At 35.9% G+C, this 5,047-nt stretch overlaps 1 long non-coding RNA gene across 1 annotated transcript; it reads right to left on the reverse strand.

The window, feature by feature from the left end:
• Positions 1 to 1,615: 1,615 nt before the first annotated feature.
• Positions 1,616 to 4,157, reverse strand: LOC116711663 (uncharacterized). Its single transcript, XR_004337301.1, has 2 exons — positions 3,962 to 4,157; positions 1,616 to 3,905 (listed from the first exon to the last, which is right to left on the reverse strand). It is a non-coding gene; the product is annotated as an uncharacterized LOC116711663 (long non-coding RNA).
• Between the last annotated feature and the right edge of the window lie 890 nt (positions 4,158 to 5,047).

The following is a 5,047-nucleotide window of genomic DNA, read 5'->3' on the forward strand; positions in this document are numbered from 1 at the left end:
ATGAAAGTTGATTTAATTTGTTTAACTGGTAAAAAAAAAAAATATAACACCTTCCTATTTGAAAGTTTTCAGTTTATTATGGTCATGCTTTATTTATTTTTTGAAACATGTAGATTGGTGATGTTGAAGCAGTGAAAAACTATAGGAAGAACCTGTCTGTCATATCTGACACTCTTGAAACACATTAAAAAACATGCTGAGGAAAAACTTATCATAAGCCTGTCTCAGCAGCCTGTAACCCAAACAAGATGCAATGGTGTGAGGAAGGCATGATGATGGGAAGAATGGATGTCACCCAACCTTCACCTAAAGTGATGCAGTATTCTGTGATAAAGGGAAAATAATGTACTCAATGCAGAATCAAATATCGGCCAAGTTATTTTCTTAATAAAATGACCAAAATCCTGTGACTAAGAGTGCTGACCCTGAATGTTCTCAAAAAACAACAGTAGCTGAGATCAATGCAAATACTGCATGAGGAGATCAACATCAGTGGTGATCCTTCTAACAGCAGAGGAACAGTCATCCAAATGTTTCAGTCGCAGAAAAAAGCAAAACACATAGCTGACCGTAGTGCATTCCAACAGACAGCCTTTGCTGATTTCCATGTGTGGGATGGCTGGAAGTCAAATAATTGGAGAGAGCAGACAGATGATAGTAATAACTGTGTAATAACAGAAGGAAATCTTTACCTGCCTTTCAGTTTCCTGAGGCTTACACCGGAGGAAGACGGAAGAGCGCCATGGCTCAGCGCTGGGAGGCAGGCGAGTTTACAAAAAACAACTGAAGTGGAACAAGTTGCAATTTTGCCATTGGAGGTGCAACGGTTGATATTTTCATTCAAGTTAGATGCATTTATTATCGTTATTTGTTTCATGTTGTGACATAACCTAAGCTCTGCTTTTGTGACGCTTTGGAAAAACAGTGAGAATGTCAGGAAAGGTCCCTTTTTAATTTCAGCACCAGTTTTGTGCACTATATTAAATGCGTTAGAAAAACAAGGTTTTGGTTAAAGCTTGTACATTATTTTCATTTAAAATGACAGTTCTAGCATTTTCCAATAACTTCTGAATCAACAGAGGTGGAAAGAGGACTAAAATAATTTATTAAATTACTTGAGCACAAAAATCTAATTATTTCCGACTAATATTCAGTTTACAAAATAAAGGGGTAACAAACAAATTCTAAACATTTTGGAGAGTATAATTTCTTCAACAAGTACAGGCCACAATAAATTATGTTATTTTGTGATGGCTAAGCACCCACTAGATTACTTCTCTTTAGTCAGGAGGGCAACATTTTGATTTGATTAAAAAAAAAAAAAATCTTAAATCAAATGAGAAGAAAGAAAAACAATGGTGATTTTTTATGGCTATATTTACTATTTGTCCCATGTTTTGTCAACACTGTCAGATGGTTAGAAAAAAACCTGAGAACCTTCTTTTCATCCTCTATGACAGTTAAGAGCAGAAGTGTCAAAAGCGCCAGAAAGTTTCCTATGTTAATTATATTTATGAACTATAAACTGATTAGATTATTGTAATATCCTGCTGCATTTAAACTGAAAAAAATATTTGTAATTATTTAATCAATATACAAATTTTACTTTCAGACCAAAGCCAGTTAGCAACTGAGATGAAGCATGGTTCTACTTTCCAAGTTGTTTTATACCAATGTGTTTTTGCCACCACTGTTACCCGGGTGACATGTTACTTAACAGTGGTGATCTACCTTACACAATTTATTTTAACTAAGCATGAAACTAATAATAATAATAACAATAATAATAATAATAATGCATTTTATTTGTCAGCTCCTTTCAAAACACCCAAGACTTTACAACATCAAAAACACAAATTAAACAGTAAACAAATAAGTAAATAAAAAGAATGAAAAATTCTGTGTAGCTTTAGTGAGGTCTGTATCTCATAAAGCATTTAGTTGATACTTTCTGGAAGTTGAAGGAGTCTGAACAGTGAACAGTGTGGTGCATCGATAGAGAGCTAGCACCAGGCAGTGAGCTTCTGTATATATATTATACTGTATATAAACAGCATGACAGAGCAACACGTGCCAACAATAGATCAAAGTACTTATCAGGGACTTTGACTTTTGGAGAATTTTTTCCACTTAATACCATGATGTTGGAAGTGGAAACACACAGCAGAGCATTGTTGTTCATCAGTTTTATCAGACTGCATCTCAAGCCTTTCATCCCACTGTGAATGACCCAGTCAGACAAACTAAACACTGTAACCTTTTACAGTGTCTGTGGTCCACTGTTACATTTCCATATAAAAAGCCCAAATTAATGGAACGTAACTGTAGGCACTGCATGTCTATGAGCTGACATAGAGCCGCTGTTATTTTGGAATATCCTACAGGTAAATTATGTCTAAATGATATCGTCAATAATCAAGTATCCCTAGATAGTTGTAAAAATGGGATTTTCCATCATATCCTCTCATAAATAATGATTTGTGTGTCCACCAGGCTTCTTCCATGTCACCATCCCACATGACTAATGTCCTGTTTATTAAAAACCTTGTCTAACTTTATTAATAGCTACAGTGCGCAGTTCTATTTCAGCCATGTAATGTTTGCCATAGCTTGCACCTCCACCAGTGTCTCAGGATGCATTGTGGGTAGTGGGTGCATAATATAAGTTCTGATCTTCTCTTTGAGCAACGTGACTCCAGTGCTTACACAGAATTATTACATGAAATAGGAAGGAGGCGCCACCCTGTGGTCTAACATGAGACTTACACACCACTGAGCCTGTTGCAGGTTTCAGTCACATCATACCCATATGCCTCTCCAGCTTGTCTTTGATTTCAGTTCATTGTAATCTGCCAATCAGTTTCTGTGGTACAGCCTTTCTGCTTGGACTTAACAACAAATAAATATGATTTAAAGAGTCACTGTCCAAGACTTGAAAATTACTTGGCTAAAAAGAAACCAATGCTTTTAAAAAGTGAAACCTAAATTTATGGGATGTTAGTGAGTTAGAGTTAGTTCTCTTTCTCCTCTGTGAATCAGTAGTCATAGATGGGAAAGCTGCTGGTTTCAGCTTCTGCTTATAAACAACATCAGCTCTTATTAAAGTGGTGATATTCAGACTGGCAGACATTCCAAACATGCACTTTCCTTTCAAATAATATGAAGAAAACACTGCTATGCGGACTTGGACTCAAAAAGCATAATGTCAAAACGAGTCACTTTAAAAAGGACAAGGGTGCTCTGCTTTCGTGTAATGCAATACATTTCAGCATATCCCAATGTGACCTCTGTTATTTTTTGCCTGCTGATTGTCAATAAACTTGAAAAGATTAAAGCCAGAAACATTAAAACAAAACAAAAAACACAAACTGAATGTAATTAGAATATTTGATGTAAATAACATAAATCTGTCCTGAAAGAGTTCTTGATCCCTATGATGAGATAAAAAGTCTCAACATGGAAACATTCTGTATTGTCAGTACATCATCGTCTTTTATTGACCTTATTTACAAATAAGGTCAATATTTCAAACAGTTGAGGCATTCTGTCCAGCTGTCAAAATTTTGATCATAAACAGACCAATGATCCACAAGCTGCAAAATCACTGCTGATATCTAAATAAACAAAATCAAGGCGTTGCAATAATCTGGTCCAGGGATCTACCTAGTACAACCCTAGTACTTGAAAGTTAGTGTCCTGCAGATTTGCGATGTTACCCTGCTCCAAAATAACTAAATTAAATGAATGACTAATTACCAGATCTTTGCCAAAGTTGATGACATGCTAAATATGTCATTCAATCATTTGATTCAGCTATGTTGGTGTAGAGAATTATTGAAAGGTTGCAGGGTGAGTTGTTCCTGAGGACTGGAGATGGAGATCTCTGATCTAGTCAAAGTCCAGAACTCACCCTGATTGAAATGCTGTGCTGAGACCAAAATAGCTAATAAAAGCCTCAAACCTCAATGAACTGAAGCAGTGTGGGTTCAATTTCCTTCCGAATGCCCTGTGGGACTGTTACAGGTGTATACCAAAGCTCTACTTCTAGTAATGGTGGGATATGGTTGTTCTCCACTCTACATGTTACTTAGCTTTCCCCATGACTGAGCTGACAGATTTGAAACTGCCTTTTTCCCCCCTCAGCTATATTTTACCACTAATCTAGAATCAGGCTGGAAACATTTGGTGGCTTTTACACAGATTCCTGAATGTATTTAAATGTAATGTAGATTTATTCTTACTAAGCTCAGTTTTAGAAACATATTTTGGTGTCACTTTGTGTCTTGATAAAAGAAATGCTACATTATGTTTCTCACTGTAAATTATCTGTATTTTTTGTACAATGCTTCAGTTGGGCGGACATAAGAAACAGTGCAAACGTTCGGAGAATTGAAAATCTACGGAACAGATCTTATAGTTACTTAACTAGATTAACATTTTAAAAAGATAATTATTTATGCAGAACAATTCTGTTTAGTTTATCTAAAAAGCACAAATTTATGATAAAGATCACTTTCAAGCACTTTAAACAAGTTACCTTCAAGATGAAACAAACATAGATGACTTCAATTTAAATGCAATTCAGTTTTATATATCTACTGTATATTCAAGTTGTCTGTTTCCTACTTAAGGAAAATCCCAGTTTCCAACAATTTAACTTCCTTATCAGAGTGAGCAAAGGATGCTCCCATGGCAACAGCTCCAACAAACCAGGACTCATGAGAAACAGATAATATGTGAACTGATACAGCAAAGACACAGATAAATACGAAAACATCAGGTTGTGCATTAGTGGGAAGAATGGACTGAGAAATGCACATAAACCTGGAGCAATAATAGCAGACACAGTCAGTGGAAGAGTAGATAGTGAGAGAAAAAACATGAAGCTCAGGGTAAGTCAGGACAATCTAGAGACTTTGTTTGAAAATATAAATCAAAGGTTCAGAGGGTGTCAATGCCCAAGTCCAAACTTGGAGCTGGTTATACATATAAGAAATCAGAAGGTTGTGTCTGTACTGTACTTGTGGGAACAGTAGAAACCCAAGTC

The sequence above is a fragment of the Xiphophorus hellerii genome, chromosome 21 (assembly GCF_003331165.1).
Source record: "Xiphophorus hellerii strain 12219 chromosome 21, Xiphophorus_hellerii-4.1, whole genome shotgun sequence".
NCBI lineage: Eukaryota > Metazoa > Chordata > Actinopteri > Cyprinodontiformes > Poeciliidae > Xiphophorus > Xiphophorus hellerii.